Raw genomic sequence first — 23,143 nt, forward strand, 5'->3', positions numbered from 1 at the left:
CAAACTGTGACACTGACACTACTTCCATGTCAATTCACATTTACGTGGTTTTAAGGCAGAAAATAGCAGGTTGCGTTGACGGGAATACCTGCACCGGACGTTGAAATTAGGCGTTAGTAGATGTGTGTTTAATGTAAAAACAACTGAACAGAAGCAGCTACATGCTTGGGAATAAAATCTCATTGTTTGCACAGTTTGAGCAAAGGGCATATTCTAGACATTAAAACTCATTCATAAAAAGACAACTGGCCCTTAATACAATCTTTGTCTAACCCTCAAACTTGTTCATGTAAACGTCGTAATTAAACACTATCTTACCTGTAGAACTGAACAAGTTCTTCAATAGGTTCAGTTCAGGAACAAACCCAGCATCCTCCTCGCCTGTCCCCAGCCAATCAGACATCCCATCCTACTCTGATCCAACATTTTCCTGTCACACGCCAGCTCTTTTGTCCTCTAACGCAGTCATGGACTCTTCTGGTTCTATAAATCTGTCTTCAACCAGGAGATGCTGCTGCCCCATTTACCTCCCCCTCCCACCTATCTGTCTCTAGAAGTCAGGTGAAGAGGCAGCTGGAGAGACTGAACAGGAACAAGGCTGCAGGTCCAGATGGTGCCAGCTCCAGAGTACTGAAGGCCTGTGCAGAGCAGCTCTGTGGGATTCTGCAGCACCTCTTCAACCTCAGCCTGGCCCAGGAGAGGGTTCCAGTCCTGTGGAAGACATCCTGCCTTTTTCCAGTTCCAAAGAAAACTCGCCCATCAGTCAATGACAACTACAGACCGGTTGCCCTGACATCCCACATCATGAAGGTCTTGGAGAGACTCCTGTTGGTCCACCTGAATAAGCAAACTAGGACATATCAGGACCTGCTGCAGTTTGTTTATCACCATGGAGTTGGAGTTGAAGATGCCATCATCCAGCTGCTTCAACCAACCCACTGTCATCTGGACAAAGCAGACAGCACTGTGAGGGTCATGTTCTTTGATTTCTCCAGTGCATTTAACACAATTCAGCCTGATGTACTTTCCAGAAACTCCAGAAGACACAGGTGGGGGCCTCAACTATCACCTGGATTAAAGACTACCTGACAAACAGACCACAGTTTGTGAGGCTGAAGAACTGCACATCAAACCAGGTGATCAGTAACACTGGAGCACCGCAGGGGACTGTACTCTCACCATTCCTTTTCACCCTGTACACCTCAGACTTCCAGTACATAGGACAGTTATGTATCATTTATCACAATTATTATTGATAATACTGTGTTACTTAATAGACTTTGATACAAAGGTACATTGATGTGGGACTGAATCTTTTAATATTAAAACACATTAATATCAAGTTGTGATACAAATAGTGGAGTGTCACTTTTTTTTCTTCTGTTTGTGGCGCCCCCTAGATGGATGGCGCCCTTAGCATTTGCTTATATTGCCTAAAGGACGGGCTGGTACCTTCCTTACCTATATATATAAATAAATCCCCATCTCACCCTCTGCGGGCGGTCTCATCCTTTCAAGCTCGGGTTCTCTACCAGAGGCCTGGGAGCTTGAGGGTTCTGCAGTATCTTAGCTATTCCTAGAACTGCACTTATCTGGACTGAGATGTTTGATGTTTCTCCTGGGATCTGCTTTAGCCAGTCCTCCAGTTAGGGGGTTACCGCCCCGAGTACCCCGATGACCACGGACACCACCGATGTTTTCACTCTCCAGGCTTTCTCAAGTTCTTCTTTAAGGCCCTGGTACTTCTCTTGTGTTCCTTTTTCCTGATGTTGCCATAGAAGTCCCACAGGAGCTTGGCTCTCTTGTTCTCAACCACCTTAGGGGGTGTTTTCCACTTTGACCTTGGGGCTTCCAGTCCATATTCTGCACAGATGTTCCTTTACATGATGCCAGCCACTTGGTTGTGGCGTTCCATGTCTGCTTTTCCTGCCAGCATCTTACACCCCTCAGTTATGTAGTGGATTGTCTCAGGGGCCTCTATACATAGCCTGCACCTTGGGTCTTGTCTGGTGTGGTAGATCTTGGCCTCTGTTGTTCTGGTGTTCAGGGCCTGTTACTGTCCTGCCACTTTATTGGGTACACCTTGGTAGTACCGGGTTGGACCCCTTTTTGTCTTCAGAACTGCCCTAATCCTCTGTGGCATCGATTCAACAAGGTACTGGAAACATTCATTAGAGATTTTGGTCCATATTGACACAGTTGCTGCAGATTAGCCGGCTGCAGATCCATGATGCGAATCTCTTGTTCCGTCACACCCCAAAGGTGCTCTATTGGATTGAGATCTGCTAACTGTGGAGGCCATTTGAGTACAGTGAACTCACTGTTATGTTCAAGAAACCAATCTGAGATGGTTAGAGCTTAATGACATGGTGCATTATTCTGCTGTAAGTACCCACCAGACGATGGGTACACTGTGGTCACAAAGGGATGGACATAGTCTGCAACAATACTCAGGTAGGCTGTGACGATGCAACAATGATCACTTAGTACTAAGGGGCCCAACGTGTGCCAAGACATGTCCCCCACACCATTACACCACCACCAGCAGCCTGAACCCTTGATACAAGGCAGGAGGGATCCATGCGTTCATGTTGTTGAAGCTAAATTTTGACCCTACCATCCGGATTTTTTTAGCAGAAATTGAGACTCATCCTGCAACATTTTTCCAATATTCTATTGTCCAGTTTTGGTGAGTCTGCGCAAACTGTAGCCTCAGTTTCCTGTTCTAAACAAACAGGCGTTGCACCCAGTGTGGTCTTCAGCTGCTGGAGCCCATCTGCCTCAAGGTTTGATGTGTTGTGTGTTCAGAGATGCTCTTCTGCATAGCCCGGTTCTAACGAGTGGTTATATGACATACTGTTGCCTTTCTATCAGCTCAAACCAGTCTGGCCATTCTCCTCGGACCTCTGGCATCAACAAGGCGTTTTCTCCCACAGAACTGCCGCTCTCTGGATGTTTTCCATTTTTCAAACCATTCTCTGTAAAACCCTAGAGACGGTTGTGCGTGACAATTCCAGAAGATCAGCGGTTTCTGAAATACTCAGACCAGCTCATCTGGCACCAACAACCATGCCACGTTCAAAGTCACTTAAACCACCTTTCTTCTCCGTTCTGAAGCTCGGTTTGAACTGCAGCGTATCGTCTTGACCGTGTCTACGTGCCTAAATGCATTGAGTTGCCACCCTGTGATTGGCTGATCGGTAATTTGCGTTAACGAGCAGTCGGATAGGTTTACCCAATCAATTGGCCAGTGAGTATATTTATAGGGAAGGAGTGTTCGGGTTGGCACATCTGTGTTCTGCACATTAGCTTGTCAGATTGCCCCAGGGCAACTGTAGCTACGTTTTAGCTTGCCATCACAAGCGGTGTGTATTTGTGTGAGTGTGTGAATAATGGAAGACATATGAGTGCCTACAGAAAGCACTATATAAGTCTGTAGCCAGTTACACAACCAACTGTCTGAATTCAATGGTTGCATCTTTGAAAGAACAGTACAACGACAATTTTGGAGCTTTATGTCTTGGCTGGTTTAGAGTAGCCATTAGCTCATCAGACTTGCGGGATGTACAAGCTATTTACCCAAACATGGGTGATTCAGGAAGTCATGATTTACAACATTGTGCCAGAAACACACTTATGAGTTTTTAATTTTTATGTTATTGACTAAAAAGGATCAGAAAGGGGGTGAAGTACCAAAAAGTGACTGCCTGGTATCACAGTGCTGATCCTTACCAGGAAGAAATCTCCCCGTCCCGCTCTGACAGGCTGCAGTATTTGTTTTGTGATGACTTTTACACATATGTGGTTTCTGCTATGGCTGCTTTTTTAAAGTGTTACATATTTTACGTCCACCTCTGGGCTCATGTAGTGTTTTTTTTTTTACAGTGCTGATTCAGTACAACCGGCTCCCTGCTTTCTGCTTACACTGACATATGAAGGCCTTGCGAGAAAATTTCGTGTTTTTAGACTTTTTCTTTCACGGACAGGTGACTGGAGTTTGGTTTTAAACACGTGGCGGGTGGTTGATTTGTCCACCTGAGTCAGTCCTGTTCAGGTAAATGTTCTTACAATTATATGAAAGAAAAACAGAAGAGTATCTTTTAATTCCTGTACAGTTTAACAAGGATACAATCGGCACACGTGAAACCATCTAGTGAAGAAAAAAACTGATTACCATTATAAATTCAGCTAATTTGCCTCCATGTTTGTTTCTAGCAGCCTATTAGTGCCTGTTTTGTAAGCACATCATCAGCTGCAGCCGTACATTCTCCATCACATTGTCTGTGCTGCTTCTCATATTCAAAATAATCTCCAAAGCTAATTTATGTGCCAGCTTTTAAAGAGCAGGTTCATGCTTGTCTGGCAGCACACAGTCAGCTCCACGCTGCTTTAAAACCTCTTCCAGCGCATATTTCTTTGTCCCTGTAACTTTTTGTTCAGCTTCAGTGTACTGTACATTCCTGCTGCTCTCCTCCATTGTTGTCGCTGCTGTCACAGAGCTGCTTTCATGATAGAGTTCAGTCATGCGAAGGTAAACATCAGGAAGTGCGGTCACCATGAAAACAGACGCATAGCCAAAAGTTAGCTCGCTCCGATGGAAGCTCGGGCCTCTTTGATGGGAGTTGACCTTTCTCTGACTCGGCCCTCCTGCAGTTTGAACCCTGGACATGGCGTCTGTGTGTAAACATTGCTCGTACATCAACACAAACAGCCAAGGAGCTGCCACCTCTTCCCCTCCTTCTCTCTGATTCAGATTAGAAATATTTGTCTTGTGCAAAAATATCTCCTAAGCCTATTTATCAGGAAGGTGTGTTGATATGTGCATGCATGCATGCATATTGTGTGTGTGTGTGTGCGAGTGTGTTCACCTTGGGAAATGAAAACGCTGACCCGATTTAACACACCTGTGTCTCGCTGCACTCTGGCCTCTCTCTCTCTCTCTCTCTCTCTCTCTCTCTCTCTCTCTCTCTCTCTCTCTCTCTCTCTCTCTCTCTCTCTCTCTCTCTCTCTCTCTCTCTCTCCTCTCTCTCACACTCACACTCACACTCACACTCACACACACACACACACACACACACACACACACACACACACACACACACACACACACACACACACACACACACGTTTCTACCTAATTCCAACTGAGTACATCTTTCTGAAACTGCATTATTGTGGCGCTCTGACTCAGCTGTGGACATAAATTCTGACAGTTTAAATTTACCAAAAATCCATTTTCAGCAGTCAGGAAATAAAACTTCCGCTTGAAGGAGTTCCACAGAGATTTTTGTGACAGTGGCAGCGAGGAGTGTTGGTTTGAATCATTTAGAAATCACTTTCACTCTCCTGATAATTATGTAAAAGAAGCTGTTAGAATTGAATCATCTGCAGGTTGTACGCGGGTGTGGAACCACATTTAATGAGACAGCGAGCGTTAATAATGTAGGTAGACGTGCAGCGGAAACAGCGGGCGAAAGTTGTTCTGGGGTTATTTGTTTTCAGACTGATGAGTGTGTTTGTGTTGCATGTAGGAGATGTGCCTCCGTACTGGGTGTGTTTCCGCCCAGGCTGAGCTCCCAGCATGCCAAGCTACCATACACTGAGGGGTGAGGTGCTAACGAACTTCCTGCCTTGAGACCATCAACACACACACGGCAATTACCTTTTTCAGTTTATTATAGTAAGTCACATGGATATGGTGCTTATTTTACTTTTTGTGCATGTGTGTGTGTGTCTTCAGTGAAACAAATGAATCCATTGTTCCTTGATTTGTACTTCCTGCATGTGTCTGTAATCAATACGAGGTTGCAGCTGGTGCAAAAATGTATTTTTTTTTTCTTGTCTGGGATTAATCTGTCCTGTCAGATTAGCATTAGAATAAATATCACAAACATTCTGGCTTGAATGCAGACCACCACCACCACCATCATCATCATCATCATCATCATACATCGCTCACAGAATTAAATAGCATTTTAAAAACATTTGAAGTGTGTCCATCAGGGCCTTGAACTCATGTCACAGGATTTTTGACTTCGACATGTCAAACAACCTTTTTACAGGGTTTGGTGACCAAACTTGAAAATCCAAAATGAGGGTAAAATGAAATTAATTTTTTTTAAATACAACTGCAAGAAAATCTAACTGACCGAAAGAACGTGTTCATGGATACAAGTGACCGAAATTATTTTCCTTTGCAGGGTGGCCGGGTTCAGCCTTAGGGATAGGGTAAGGAACTCAGACATCTGGGAGGGACTCGGAGTGGAGCCGCTGCTCCATAATCTAATCCACATAATCTAATCTAAATTGTATTGACATATAAAGTGTTAGTGAATTATATGCTACAACGGCTTGCCACAGCCCTGCGGGGGACCAGACTCGTAGCAACAGCGGCTCTGCCCCACACCGCTGTAGAGATCCACAAATAAACAGGATGGCGGGATTTTAATTCCACTTGTGGAGTTTAGTCGTTCACAACCATCACGTTTTTTCTTAAACACACTTGCTCGTGAGAATGCTACCCGCTAGCTTAGCATTAGCAATTCTGATCATAGTTTAACTCTTGATCTCAAACTTTGGACCGTTTCTGCCTTTTATAATGGTTTCTGTCTTTGCTGGTTTCTCTATTTTTCTCCACAGCACCTAGATCACCACGTAGTGCTCCAGTAAAATGTGTTCAGACTGTGGAGCGCACATTTAACCAAGCTTCGAATCAGTAAAAAAATGAATCGGGGAATTTAATGAATTTAATTAATCGAACCATTCGAATCATTTGATGATTCGTTTCAGCCCTAATCTAATTCCTTAAGCAGGACCAGCTGAAGGGCAGCCATTATGGTAGTTTTGGTCACTGTAGCACATACAGCATGTCTGAGCCTTTTAGTTGGACATGCTGATTGATAAAAAGCAAAAGCAACTGAAGGTGTAAACTGTGAACCCTGTACACGGCCCTGTACACACACAGCCGGGTATCCCAGTGACTAAAGATGTTTTCTTATGGTCTGGCTTTCTAAAACCTTCGACCACGCTGGAGATTTGTGAATTCTCCAATGTCGGCATTAGTTTGTGGACATACACAGCCGTCACTGCCTGCAACAAAAATTCAATACAATTCTGTGATCTATATATATATATATATATATATATATATATATATATATATATATATATATATATATATAATCGCCAAATCAGAAGTCATCTTAGGCACTTTACAGTAACAATATCCGGGTTTACAAAAGCCCGTCTACGATGTGAGGATGACTACTTTCAGCTTCTCAGTTTTGCTTCGTAATAAAGAACCGACCGTTTCTCCTGAAATGTTCACTCACCCAAATCTAGTCACCTGACCTTCTCGCATCACCCTCTGGTCTCTTGCCCCCCCCCTTCAGCTGCTGCCATTCGTTTCAACTCTTCTCCTCCATCCTTTAGCCCTTCCCCAGGCCAACCAAGAACCTCTGATCCAAGAGGATCGTCTCTAATTGAAGCTGACAGCTACATTTGTTCCACAGGCGGCTGAAGTAGTTGCTGCTACACTCTGCTCTTAATAAAAACTACATAGTGTTTTGATGCCGTTCCATTCTTGGAACAAATGTATTAAAGTAGTGCAGGTTTTTTTCCCCGACCACAGGATGCTGTTTTATGATCCTGAGTGCCTGGAGTGACTCAGGACATTTGCTCCTGCTCCTCTACCAGCCTCCTGACTGTTGTAGGTACATTAAGTCTGGCTCATGTTCTCTGTGGAGACCGAGGCCACACAGAGGCTTGTACATGTCTGCTCTTATCACAGTCTGCATCTCTGTCTGTCTCACACTTTGCTCATATCTGCCAATCCAGATTTTTTTTTCTATCTGTAACATGCTGGTCGGTGCAGCAGCTCCCTCGTTCTTCGCTCTCACATATTTTTTTTAACTTCTATGGTGCACCTCAAGAATAGAAGACACTCTCAAATCTATTATGTGTAGTTCTGTGTTTTAATGCCAGAGCTGATTAGCAGGTTATACTTTGACCCGGATCCTCTTTGCACTGCACAAACACCTCACTTGATTACATTTGAGAAGTCTTGATAGGTCAGCAGTAGATCTGAGCTTGTGTAAACATTCTGTAGCAACACCACGGTGGTTTCTAAATCAAATCAGATCAATTTAATCTATATAGCACAATTAATAACAACCACAGTTGACTAAAGTGCTGAACAATAAACTAAAGTGCAGCAATAAAACATGACAGTTATAAAACAGATTTAGCAATAAGAGTCAAAAATTGTCAATCCATCAATTTTTATCAAATTCATCAGCATTTTCCAGTGTTGGAAGTTTAAAAAACAGCTATTTTAAAGCAGCATCAGTGCTGCTTGTTTTCCTTCCATTTCGCTTCACTGCCAGCTCCAAGTTTTAAAAATGCAGCCAACGTCATTTCCCATTGAGTTATGACCAATCAGCATGATTTAAACACAATTCCTGCACAGCGACTGTACCGGGCCATTTCTGAGTACGTACCCCAGTTAAGGTACTCGATGGGTCCCTGAAGTAGCCTGGAAAGAAGTCCTTTCAAAATGACTCAGTGAAATGGAGACACGCACATGCTGTGAAGGTCCAGTAAAATGGCCCAGAAGTTCTAATGGTGAAAGTCAATCCATCCATCCCTTTTCTCCCCAGCCACGTGGGCCAGCTCCTCTGGGGGAATCTTATGGAGTTCCCTGGCCAGTCGAGAAACATAGTCCCTCCAGCATGTCCTGGGTCTTCTCCCGGTTGGATGTGCCAGAAAACCTCACCAGAGAGGTGTCCAGGAGGCATCCTAAACAGATCCAAGAACCACTACAACAGGCTCCTCTTTATGTGGTGAAGCAGCAGATCTACTCCGAGCCCCTCCTGGAGAGCCCAGGCGATTTCATTATTATGGTCTGTTGGCGCAGCCATGCTGAATATGAGTTGGAAACCGGCATCGGAGGACAAATAGACACAGTCGTATTTGCGATTGGCCTGCAATTTTTTTTCTGTGAATGAGCAGTCCTTTTATTTTTCACAGGTGTGTAGCTCCGCCCACAACCCGATTCCAGGTCATTCAATTAAAAACACAAATGGAAGCAACAAATCAAAACAGTCAACATGGTCACTACCCAAAGCTCTTGACCATAGGTGAGGGTAGGAACGTAGATCAAGATCTTCACTTTCCGGCTCAGCTCTCTCTTCACCACGACAGATCGGTACAACGCCCACATCACTGCAGACGCAGCACCAATCAGCCTGTCGATCTCCCGCTCCCTCTGTCCCTCACTCGTGAACAAGACCCAGAGATACCTAACTCCTCCACTTGAGGCAGGACCTCATCCCTGATCTGCAGAAGGATTTCTACCCATTTCTGACTCAAGACCATGGGCTCGGATTTAGAGGAGCTGATTCTCATCACATCTTGGCATTACCACAGAAACTCTTCTACGTAAAGCTTACATTGCATAAACCTTCTTTAGATTAGCAAATTGCACATAAAAATGTCAACTAAGGCATGTTTTGTGTTTCTGCATGATTCCCTCCTATATTTGCCTGAGCAAATTAACTGCACCCCACAGGAATACCAGCTTGAACTTTATCTTCCGTTGCGACGAGGCTGCTCAGTAATAACACAAGCCTACAGACGTGGAGCTTTCAGAAGTACAAGTCTGGCTTTGCAAGGACCTCAGCGGCGCACAGTTTCAAGAAGGCACAAAATATTTGCATTTAATGAGCGGCGCATGATCAAAAGTGTTGCCAAGGTCTCTGAAAACTGTACGAGATGCCGTCCTGCCAGTGCAGATAAACAGCCAACATAAAAGAGTTTAATTAAATGTGTTATTCCACACTCCTGCTTCGGCCGTCTTTGAAGAAACTTGAGAGGGAAATCTACATTGAAACACTTGCGTAGATAAGCAAACTTCAGCGCAAATAGCGACTGGACGACTGAACGCCAAGGCCACACATGTATGAATCGTTTACATTCCAAAAAAAAAGAGATAAACCCTGAAAAAGTGATGAAAACTCCAAAGACTCACACCTCCCCACTCAGTCTTGTTGGGAAACTTTTCATTGATGTCGTAGCTTTTCTTCAAACCAGGCCTCTCCTAATCTGAATTCAATAATTTGTGTAATTCTCTCTCCCTCCACCGGCATCATGCTTCTGTCTGTCTAACAGAGAAGATTCATTATCTCTTGTTTAAACAGGGATTATGCTGATCGCTGCGTCTTAAGGCAGGAAACATTAAGAGTCTTATTAAAATCCTTCGGCCTTTGCAGCGATGTTCTATCTAATTTAGGCCGTCAGACCCCTTAATGATCCCACACACACGCCCCTTCATCACCTTTTCCCATTCGTCTAAACATACTTTCTTCTTATCTTCTATTCCTCTCAGATTATCCCCGTTTCCTCATCATTTGCTGCTAAAATCTGTTTGTTGAGAAGCTCTATAATCATTCTGTCTGTTTGTAGCAATGAAATGGACTCCTCTTTTTTTCTTTTTAACATTTATCAACACAAATATCTTTTTTGTTTACGCTCAAAGCTCACAAACAGGTTCAGGGGTGGTAATCCGCACTGAAATTGCACATTATTTAAAAATTTCTACGTAAAATTCGGGTGTGACGTCTGAAAAGCAAATGGAAAACAGGTAAATTACGAGGCTAATGTGATATATACTTGTGTCTCACGTCGTTACCGTACTCCAGCAGCAGCCGGAGGGCCTTTTTATTGGTTTCTATTCACTGCAGCATCGAATTGATGTGTGGAATTCAAATGAAGGGTTCATTTCCAGAAGAAGTCATCTTCGTCACCACCTGAACTTCATCATTACAAATGTGAAAATATGAGGAGAGCATTCTGTTGATTCTGTTTTTAATCGTCTGAGCTCAGAGATTAAATGGTGCCGTCATTTTTTTTCACTAAATCTGATGATTTTTTTCAAAGGGAAGCTGTCAACATTTTTTCAAAGCGGAACAAAGCGGAGAAGTTTTTATCACAGGGCCCTGGAGAATAACGGCGTAACATTTAGATGTGGCAGATTAAGGGTGTCAGCATGGTTTAAAGTCTCAGAGAGGTGCCAGTTTGGAGGCTCCGCAGATGTTCGAGCCATGGAGGATACATGAGAAACAGCTGGAGGCACTCTAAAAATAGAGTTCTTCAGATGGTTCTGGACCAGGCTGAGTCCTCCAGGGGACAAACGCACATCCATCCATCCATCCATCCATCCATCCATCCATCTGACCCTCGGTCAATTTGTCAGTCATCAGTCCAGCCATCCATTTTTGTCCATCATCCATTCATCGATTTGTCCATGATCTATCCATCCATTTGTCCATCATTAGTCCATCCATCCATCTGTCCATTCATCCACCCATCTGCCCATGATCCATTCATCCATGCATCCACCTGCCCACCCACCCTTCCATCCATCCATCGGTCTATCTACCTGTCTGCCCGTTCATCTATATCTCCATCCACCCATTTGTTCATCATCAGTCCATCCATACATCCATCCATCCATCCATCCATCCATACATCCATACATCCATCCATACATACATCCACCTGCCAAACCCCTCTATTCGTCTGACCCTCGGTCAATCCATCCATCCATCCATTCGTCCATGCATCTATTTGTCTATCATCAGTCCATACAAGCATCCACCTGCCTGCCCGTCCATCCGTCTGTCCATTTGTCCATCTATCCATTCACCCATCCACCCATCCATCCATCCATCCATCCATCCATCCATCCCTTTTTCACTCTGATTAATTTCCTGCTGTTTATGTAGCAGTGAGAGCCCTTTTAAGGAAGTGTCACTCTTCTTGATGTTTCCAACATTTGACATCTCCCTGTCAGCTGTAGAAGAGTGACTGTTAGTCATGGGGCTTTATAGAAACATTGCCAGAGAGTTTCCTTTTGCTTCACTCTTCCCAGTTTTTATCATTTTATTTTATTTTTTTGTCTATTTGTCATTCATGTGTACACTTGTTCCATCAGAGACACAGTCAATGCAGCAGGTTTGTACTGCCGGTGCTGTCCGTCTGCGTGAGTTCTACTTGGTCAGAAGATTATGTGGCTCCTTTGAAGAAAAGGGGAAAAAAACATCTCAGCTGACAGGGTTGGTTTGTGGAAAAGAATGAAGTCTGTATGTTGTCTGGGAAAATAAAACAAAGCATCCTTCCTGATTCTTTTATATTGAAAATAGAAACAGAGCATGCATCCGTCCATGGTCAGGTTGCTGAGGTAATGGATCCAATAGGGAAACCCATACATTCCTCTCCCCAGAGATGAGGACATGAATCTGAGTTTGAATCCCAAACAGAAGTTAGACTCATGACATGAGCTGGAATTGAGTCTCACAGCCTTGAGATTTTATTTGGACCAGTTCCTCAATGTCTTGAGACTTGACTTGGGTCTTCCTCTCAAAGAATTGGGACTTGAAATGGACATGCAGCTTATAGATTTGAGTCTTGACCTGGCCCAAGAGATCCAAGACTTGCCCTTTAAAGACATGCAACTGGGCAAAAATAACTTGTGAAAATCGCTCACTCTCCCAGAGTCAGTTCTCCTTCCCTCCTTCAATTCCATCTGGTAAGTTCTAGAATCTCCTCCCAGTGGGACGTGCCTACCTCCAGAGGTAAGTCACTTGCAGAAATTCTACTCTTTCTGATGCAGAGGAACTGCAGCTCTTCCATGAACTTCCCTCAATGCTGCTCTTCCTCCCGTAGTCTCTAAAAAGGAGTCGTGCCACCCTATGGAGGATGATAGTTTCAACTTAACATATGTGATGGGTTGGAATGCAAACAGACCAGTAAATGACCAGAGCCACACCCTCATTTCTGCAGATCCATCAACTGTATGAGTGCATCTTCACGAATAATTATTAATGTTAATTTACAGCCAAAAGTCTTTTCCACAAAAAATAACCAACGGGTGTCTGAGCGTTGTACACAGATCTTAAAATTAAATGCATAAAATATGACCAGCTCAAAATGAGAATCAATATTCTGTGTTTGTCTGAAGGAATAAAGCAGGAGATGCATTTGCGGTGCTGACTTTTCCAATTTCTACATCTGAGATTACCATCGCTTCTGAGTATGCAGCTCATTTTGAAAAACAGAATTTCATTCAGTCGCTCCTGTAGCCGTATGCCCCGAGGCCCTGAGAGAGAGAGAGAGAGAGAGAGAGAGAGAGAGAGAGAGAGAGAGAGAGAGAGAGAGAGAGAGAGAGAGAGAGAGAGAGAGAGAGAGAGAGAGAGAGAGAGAGAGAGAGAGAGAGAGAGAGAGAGAGAGAGAGAGAGAGAGAGAGAGAGAGAGAGAGAGAGAGAGAGAGAGAGAGAGAGAGAGAGAGAGAGAGAGAGAGAGAGAGAAGGGTGGATGGGAGGGAGTATTAATGAAATGAGAGACAGTGTTATTTAAATCACCTCAGCAGCATAACCTGAGGCCTTAACACAGGCACTCTGTTGCTTTCAAGACCTGTTTTCATACTTCAGACAGCCAAACCGAACTTAATCATATCAAAATAAATATAAACTGAACTTAGTCACACTGAATTCTATCAGCATATTGAATAAAATCAAAACTAATTCACCTGGAGCCAGTGCAGAGTGCAATTTTGAAACAGGTAAACAAAAAGAAGAAACATCCCAAAAGAGGTCTCAGTTTTCAAGGTTTCAGTTTTTCAGTATTTAAATGTAAAAGTTTGCTTTACATTCTGTATTTTCACCCAACTAACAACAGACTGGATTTGTTTGAGGGATATTAAAATGAACTGTTGCGTATTTGAACAGAGTTTATTCCACTGGCTTTTCATGTCAATATCAACAAACTGTTTATGATTCAAACCATTAAACTGCCGCCACCGTGCTTCACCTGTATTCTTACAATAGGATGCAGTTTGGAATGCTTTCACCCTACTACGATTCAACAAGTCTTTATTCAAGTTCGTCAGAGACAAATATTATTTGTTGATGCACTTCTACTTCCCTGGGTATACTGAAAAAAGAAAACAACTTTCAACTAAAATTGACAGAATAAAATTTGTTTGCAGTTCTCTGTTGCACTTTGTATTAATATTTTTGTTTTTTGCATGTTGTTAGTCCACTCTTCTACATTATCCATTACAATTAGATACATGTGGATGATTATGCAAATTGTGTGATGACATCATCCAGAGACTTTAAGGCAGCAAACAGATGCATCTCAGTGTTTCCAGGTGCTGCATCAAGTTCTCGTGTCATAAATATTTTTCCAGAGTTCTACCAATTTACAGTTTCATAGCAGAAAACTTTAAATAGGCTAATTAGGAAAAATATGATTTCAATGCTGAAAAAGAATAAAAAAGGAAAATAATTTTGCTAAAAGATATTTTATGAAAAATGGAGACAAACCATAAAGAGGAAGTTCACTGAGTTCTCTACCCCATTTCCTGCATTAGCCGCCGATAGGAAATAGATGGTGACACTCTCGGATTGGAAAAGCAAGTCAACTCAACATGAAACTGAAATAATCCATCTTGGATCACAACAGGAAAGGCTGTTTTTGGTTCAAAGTGACAGTGTGTATTTTTCCTGGCGATAGGGGGCAGTAGATACCTAAATCATTGCAAGCAAGCAGTATTTTGTGTTGGAGTGAGACCTTACCAACGGATGCCTATTAGGGTAAAAAAAAAAAACCTGTTGCAAATCAAACTGAGTCACTGGTAGAGTTGTGCATCTGTTAGCCAGAGATCTTCTGCTTCGCTCTGCTCTGGCTCACTTCTAGTTTCTGAAACAGAGCTTTTGTTCTTACAGATATCGACTCACAACATATTTGTTTAAACTTGACACAACACTCTTTAACGCCTTTTTAATATATTCACCTATTTCTGCATATTTATTTAAAAAATGATGCATTTTGTAATTAGATCTGATGTAGTGCACTGTTGTCCTCCAGCAGCATCACCTTAAAGAGCAAGTAACGTCTAAATTAACTTTTTTTTGCTGATGAACTGTATAAATGAGTGTCTAATAGTGTTTTAAATGTGTGCATTCTTTATTTTAGCATTTTGGCGCATTTTCTGTAAAAATTAAAAATTCTGTCTAAAAACCACAGTAATGCGCCACCTTCAGCTGAAAACATAGAATTTGAGTCATTTTGAATAAATTTTAGCCAATGGCTAAAGAGTAAAATACTACGTAAACCAGTAGAGTACTACGTAGCAGCTCCGTGCCAAAGTTATAAAAGCATCGAGCGTCTCGGCCACGCCCTGTGGCGAGTGGGAGTTGGATTTGCAAGCGAGCATAGGAGGTCAGCGGTAGTTCAGCATTAGCATATAGCATTAGCATATCCTAGTCTTTAGCATATCTTTTAGTGTTATAAATACTTATTTAGCATTAGCTTGGCTGTTGGATATTGTAGTTTAGTTAGTGTTTGGCTGTTAGTGTAATTGGGAAAGTAGTTCGGGTTTAGTGCTCCATATCGTCTTAGTATTGGTGAGTAGGTGTAGTGTAGTATGGTTGCGGTGACTCTGTGGGCATTTTACCCGCGATTCTGCACGCCTCCGTTTGAAGAGGGAGGCTGTGCCCACCGTGGCTCTTCCGCGATTTAGATGCAGCCCACCGACTCTGCTCCCCCACCACGGTGGGCTCCAGTCTGAGGTGAGTAAGCTAAATAAACGTTTTAACATCTTCTAAAGACAATTTCCTACCTAAATGCAAAGTCTGAGAGACGTGGTTCACTTCCTTTAGCTAGTCAGTCGGCAATTCTGCAACAGTGGCTCTAACTGACGCAGCACTAGTTGACAGACAGCATTACAGCGTGAAATCCAGCTTGTGACCCGGTTCTGTAAGGAATTATGTTCAGGAGGTCACATTTCAGGCTCTCCACACCATGTGTGACTGACTTTTACGTTATAACAACGATCACACACTAGGAATGTTATAAAGTGCCTATATAGGACAGTTTCTTTTGTATATTATCTGACTTTATAAACTCCCAACAACAATGTGCTTATATATTTTTTTCAGGCTAAATCTACCCAAGACATTGGCTGTCAGACTGATTTAGCTGCAAGAATGCACTTGTCCAGGCTGACGTAAGGCCTTACCTGTAGCAAAGGTGAATTATTTTTAATAATCTTCTATGTAAACATTTTATTATTACCTTCTAGTTTTAATTTGTTTTACAGATTATTGTTACACGTGATTTTATGTTCTTTTAAACATTTATAAATGTGCTGCTTCTTTGTTTTTACATAGCCAGCCAGAATGGAGTTCACAGCCGCAGTGTGTCTGGTGACACAGGGACCATGATGAAAATTCATCTTCCAGAAGGTCCCAGAGCATCCACACCCCCTGAAAAGACCAAGATGTAAGGTGTCTGCTGTTGATTCCAGCTTCCACCTCAGTGACAGTGCAAGCTCAGTGAACTGTTCAAGGTAAAAAAAAAATTAAAACATTTCAGAATTTTTAAGATATTAACAATTAAATAAGTATGTGATTACATCATGACGGAGGCTACTGATTCTGGCCCCCGTGACACTTGGTGGTGACGTGTGAGCTGATTCACCTGGAAAATAACTTTTACATTAAATATTTTGTTTTTGCTATCAAAAGTAAATTAACTAATAACCTGCATTATTGCAGGACACTCAGCAAAATATGGACTCTACACCATGAGGCAGGCACACGTTAATATTCTATAAGAGCACATAAGGTGAGCAACACCACATATTATTGTACACTGTCCTGGATTTGTTTTCTTTCTTCATCTCATCATTAGCCTGGCTGATCACCTGATAACTCTGTCATCTGGTTATGACAGCATGAGGATGTCCTCACACACCTGTAACCTATCAGCTCATCTGGCAGAATAGAGAGAGAAGAGACAACACCGCATCTCCTGTTCCTGGAAAGCCTTCAGCCATCCTTCGATGACTGAGAACCTCCATCAGCTCTGTCTCCTGTCTGCCTACAATTATTATAATAAATATTGTGTTTGACAAGTTTTTTGTGCTGCCAAATATCTCATTTAGATTCCAGTTTTGATATTTTAATGGATATTTATAAATTACATTGATTATCACATTTTTGTTGCATGCTTAACTAGCTCTATTGTGATGAATTAAACTAGCACCTCACTATTAAAAGCTCGTTTTAATTTCAAGCATGTTTAAGTATTTATGGACATGAACAAAAACAGGAAATATATAAATTGAGATTTATTTAATTAATATAACAAATAAGGGGGAAAGAGTCATTGAAAGGCACATTCTTCCGAAGCTCCTGATCCTGACGACACCAGAGACCAGCTGCAGACACCGGAGGACCTAGAACCAAGAGAGCAGCTGTTATCAGTAAATAAATAAATCAGGGCAGTTTTAGTGAGCTGAACACATTACAGAATAATTTTCTCATGGGGTATTTTCATAACTTTATATGCAGCAGACTGTAGCTTGAGCCCAGGGCTACCGGAGAGCTGCTATCCAACATGTTTCAGTGGATTTTCCTGCTTTAACAGGTTAGATTAGCTGTTAAGCAGCTCAGCTATTTGTTGCTGATTAAAATCAGGTGTGCTGAAGCAGATAAACCTCTAAAACATGCTGAATACTAGCTTTTTAGGGCCGTGGAGCCAAACACTGCAGCTAATCCAATGCTATGGCTAACGGCTACTTACCATTCAGAGGTGGTTCTGTTGGGTCGGTTCTGGGAGTTTCAAGCAACTCAAAACAATAAGGCTCAGGTCCGCTTGTCTCCTCCAAACAGACTTGGTCCCTTTCTTCTCGAGTGTCTGGGTAAGGAGGGGGAGAAACGTCCTCCACTTCTGCTCAGAGTAAAGGGATAGCTTCATCTAGTTAGCCTTCGTCTACGTCACTGCCGCGGCTCCGCCCTCTCGGTCCTCCAGGCAACGCCTACTAATTTTGCATTTTTTAAAATTGATACGTGGGTGGAGAAGGACTCCGAGGCTCACTTGACCCGCTCTTTAAAATACTCAGTAATTAGAATTAAGTTTGACTATCAGACCCATCTCACTAATCCTGTTAACTTTTGCTACAGCTTGTTGAAGCTACTTGGTAAACATTTCACACAACCGTGAACTAAGAATATTGTTTGTGCATTCAACAGAAAATCTAAAAGAAATTACCTGCCAAAAGCACTGGCTGTGTGTATTTGAATGGGTGTGTACGCAGTGCCTTCTACATGCCAATGCTTTAGAAGCTACCTGTTTTCCCAGAACAATTAAGTCAAGCCTCTTTACAGTATCTCCACTCCAATTAATTTTAATATTTAAACAGCCATGCAGAGACTTCTGAACCAGCTAATGCGAGATTAGAGTAAACTCAATTAAATATTGATGGCCATAAATAAACATTCTAATTTGTTAAGCTGCCGTGGTGAGCCGTAAATTGAGAGAAAAAATGTTTTCAGCTGGAATGCTATGCTTATTAGCTGAGCAAACGCCGAACTGAGAGGGTCAGGATGAAAGGTGAGAAGAAGGACAAAAGAATAATGAGGGAGGATGAACGAAATGGGTGAAAAACCAAAGATCTGAATGTTTTAGTTTATTAATATGCAATACTATAATTTTTTGAATACAATGAAATTTAGTTATGAAAATGGACTGATTTGTAACTATAGCAACAAATAAATGATGTACACAAATGCACAACTTCAGATAAAAATAAACTACTTGTTCGCTCTCAGTTGTTCTGTATTTTTAGTTTGTTTTTTTTATAGTTCTGACATTTTAAGGGATTAATAAGTCTGATAAGGTTAATTGTTTTCAACAGTTTTGTAAACCAATTTGTTTTCATTCATTTCCTTAAAAGTTTAATGTTTTTCAACAAAATTGGTAATACAGTTTGGTAACGCTTCCTTTTACAGTCTCCTAATTACTAAGTAGCTACATGGTAATTGCATGGTAAGTTAAAGTGTATTATTGTGTGATTAAAGTGTATAAATGTAGTAAAGTGTAATTATTGTGTAAAGCAGTATTTACTGGGAATGATTAATAAAAAATAAAAACTAAATTGAACCTGTGTTACATGGTAATAACGGTTTAAGAACTCAGAAACAATAATACACTTTAACTTTCTATGTAATTACCATGTAAGTACTTAGTAATTAGAGGACTGTAAAATAAAGCATTACCACAGTTTTTGTTGTGAGAATAAACTACATTTTAATTGATGTTTTATTTATTTATTTATTTTGCAAAATGTTTAAATCTATCAAGGACAATCCTTCCTCATGAAGGTTGAATGTGAAAAATAGTCTTTTTATCCCTATTTCCTGTATTAGCCACCAACAGGATGTAGACATTGAAATCCTCAGATTAGGAAGCCAGTGAGTTCTACATCATACTGAAAATTTGCATTCGTGGACTCACCCACCTCGGCTCACAGCATGGAAGGCTGTTGTTTGTTTAGCGTCCAGGAGAGAGCAGGGTATGTCTCGTCTAGTAAAAGCTAACCATTAGCATTAGCAACTCCACAACACAGCAGAACTCCTTCAGGCTTGAGTTATTTGTGGAAATAAAACATTGAAAATCAAATGGAGTCAGTGCTAGAGTTGAATTGCTGTTATCCAATTAGGGATGAGATGTCTGAATATCCGGATAAAAGACTAAATTCTGCCATGTTCTGCTCACCTCTCCTCTGACTCACTTCTAGTTCCTGAAACAGGAGGGCCTGAGCTTTTCTCCCACAGAGATCGACTCACATGTTAATTTATACTAGAGACCAATGCAAATTTGTTGAAAAAAATGAGTGAACTTGGTCTTTGAACATTATATGTGCAACATATGACAACTATTTTAATGTAATTAGGCCAGCTATGCAGAACAAACAAACAAGCATATCTCATAAACTGTTCTTCAGATCTCTCACAGTTTGATATTTTAAGTGAGAGAATTAGCTGAAGAGTTTGATGTACATGTGCATGGTGTCATTAGAAGATTAAAAACTGATACTGATAATTTCAGTATCAATATCACCCAACATTAATGGTAGGTTCATTATTGGACATTCCTAATTTAGAAAATATTCACCTTCATGCAGTTTTTGTGAACTGTTTGTAACTTTGCTTCAACTGTGCTGCAGGAAAAAAATCTATTTGAAGAGTTCTACTGTTTTACCAGGGATGTAAGAAAATATTGATGTGGCAATACATCGTGATATTTTTTCCAGCGACATTATATCGATATTCAAAAATCGTGTATCGAAATTTTGGAAGAATTTACAAGGAAACATTTGTGTATTTTCTTTTCTTTAGGTGCAATTCAAATGCTGACCACTAGTTGGCAGCAGTGTGCAATGGGCTTTGTTTCCACCATTGAAATGTAAATCCCTCTATTATGGTTCAGATACCTCATGTTAAACATGTTAATTATCATTTTGGACTGTTTATTGAATTTTCCTACAAGAAATTCAAAACCATTTTTTTAATATCGTCTGGCTGAATGTATCGCAATATATCGTGATACGTATCGTATCGCCAGAATTTCACCAATACACATCCCTACTTTTTATCCTTCCCCATCATCCTCTTTGTGTGAATGTGCAAACTATACAAGAATGCTACAGAGAAACAAAATGTGAATAAATTATTTGTCTGAAATAGACTGGCTGTATTAATGTGCTCTTAAACAGTCTATGTTGTGTGTGTAAATATGTTTAAAATTTAAAAGTTTACAAGTGCACATTTTGACCTTCTCCTGAAGCATCATTGACCACACCAAGTGCCACACCAGTGGAGGTTTATTAAAGCAGAGTTTTTAGTGACATCTTAATGTCCTTTTTTTGTGTCTGCAGAATAATTTTGTCTTAAGATGCTGAAAGTTGTAAAAAAAAAACCTGCTAGACAGAAAGTCCTTGAGAGGCAGTCCATGTTCTCGTCTCTGACAGACATTGAATCATTCTCAGAGTGCAGGAAACATGATGAGAGCTTGATTAAGGAAGGGTACAGATCTGCTCCAGTGTTAAATCAGTCCAGGCTGAGAGCTGACTAGACAAGAATTTTTAAATTAAACAAAACATATTTTGAAAGAGCAGAAAAACTCTGTGAAGTCTGTGAATATCATGCATCAAATATCAAAAACATTTATATTATGCACACATTTCAGTGCCAGAGAGATGTGCATAATCAAAAAAATAATACAAACTTGCAAAATGATTCTCCATTATTGCCAATAATTCTTTTGCTGTTATTTTTCTGCAGATTGCCATCAAAGTGGTTCCACTGACATGCAAATGCATAATCAAAGGCAAACATGTACACACAGACAGAAACACACACATTTACAGAGGTTTTCCCACTTCAACCTCATGAATTTATAAGAGGGCGCCTATGCCAGGCAGAGCAGACTAACATGACAGCCTCCTGACAGCTCTTGTACACAAGCAGCCTGCTCTGAGTTTTAGATATACTGTATATTTTGAAAGGTATTCAAGAGCCAATGGGGGTGGAGGGGAGCAGAAACACCACATGAATAAATAGAAATCAAACATTCACTAGTTGAGGTTTTTGGCACTTTGAGTGGAGAAATGGGGGAAGGTGTCAAGGGCCGTGGCAACTGGATTTGATGAGCTGCGATGGGCAGCAGCAGCTGTCAGAGTGCCAGGTGGTGATGCGTGAACTAGGGGGATGGAGATGTGACGCCGCGGATTCCTCATCTGGTCGCAGGAGATGGCCGCAGGCTTATGGGACGTGCTTTAAACACTGGTCCATCTGTCAGAGTTCTGGCCAGCGTCTCACACATACACACTCACATGCTTGATAAGCAGAGGTGCTTCTCTTAACAGACACAACAATCAGGCTCTTGAAAGGGTATGATTGCAGCTTGGAATGGTGTAATGAAAACTGAATTATTTCCGTATATCAACTCAGTGGCCAAGTGATATGAGTATCTGCCCTGAGACTGGGAGATCATGGGTTCAAAACCATGGCTGGGTCAGACCAAAGACTTTTAAAATGGGACCCAATGCCTCCTCGCTTGACACTCAGCATTAAGGGGCTTGATTGGGGGGGTTAAACCACCAAATGGTTCCCATGCGTGGCTATGTCTGCAGCTCACTACTCATTTGACCCAGGGATGGGTCAAATGCGGAGAACAAATTTCACACACCAGTATGACAACTAATGGGACTCTAACTTTTACTTTAACACCAGACAGTACATGATGCACATTGATACTTGTGGCGAAGATGACCTCCATCTTGGAAAATCCCTCCCACCCACTGCATTCCACTGTGAAGGCCATAGACAACTCCTTCAGTGGAAGAATGAGACATCCAAGTGTAAAACAGAACACTATCGGTGGTCATTCATCCCCTCTGCAGTAAAAGTGTACAACTCTATTTAACTGGTACTGGCATAATCCTGTTACACAATAACATCAATGCTGTATTCAGGATGACTTGATGTTTTGATCTATGTGAAGGACTTTGTGATTCTATGTCTGTGATGAGTGCTTTACAAATAAAATTTGCTTACTTATGATGTGTTCAAAACTTGTGCAATTCTGGATGTACATTAGAATATATGTGTCCCTTTTGCTGCATAGTTCTGGAAACAAAATTTTTCTTTTTATTCATTGTTTTTAGTAGTTGAAGGTTACAATATTTGCTTACTGTCTTTGTTTGTTTACTTGTAATTTATTTTCCTTTAATGTATGTGCTGCTGTAACAAGTGAATTTCACTAATGTGGATTTATAAAGTCTATTCTATTCTATTCTACCACTGAATCAGGTGTATTAGAGCAGGGAAACAGCTATACCATGTTGGATAGATGATTTCAAGGTCCATGGTTGGAGAGCCCTGGTTGACATTATGTTTATTTAGCTTTTCAGCAACGTTTTAATTGTCCAGCCATGTTAGAGCTTGTAATTATTCACTCGTTATGGGCTGGAAGCTGAAAAGCTTGGTAGCCACTGTACAAGATATGACAGTCTGAATGATATAATTCTTTTTGCTGTCATATTTGAGCTATACTTGACTGATTGAGCTGTAGAAAAAGGTCAAAGTTGCCTAAAAAATGTCCTCCACTGTCGATCTTCTATGGCAAAGTTTCTTTTTTTAGATCTGAACCTGGTTACACTTGGCAGGACTGACTGGTTGAGTTTAAGGTTTATGCTTAGGGGAATGTTAGATTATTGTAAACTAATGTAAGC

The 23,143-nt window shown here is 41.3% G+C and overlaps 1 long non-coding RNA gene across 1 annotated transcript; it reads left to right on the forward strand.

Annotated features, from left to right (window-relative positions):
• The first annotated feature begins 7,163 nt into the window (after positions 1-7,163).
• Positions 7,164-22,466, forward strand: LOC129163648 (uncharacterized). The gene is made up of 4 exons (XR_011517201.1): positions 7,164-16,092; positions 16,233-16,411; positions 16,620-16,653; positions 16,756-22,466. It is a non-coding gene; the product is annotated as an uncharacterized lncRNA (long non-coding RNA).
• Positions 22,467-23,143: the final 677 nt, after the last annotated feature.

The sequence above is a fragment of the Nothobranchius furzeri genome, chromosome 18 (genome assembly GCF_043380555.1).
Source record: "Nothobranchius furzeri strain GRZ-AD chromosome 18, NfurGRZ-RIMD1, whole genome shotgun sequence".
NCBI lineage: Eukaryota > Metazoa > Chordata > Actinopteri > Cyprinodontiformes > Nothobranchiidae > Nothobranchius > Nothobranchius furzeri.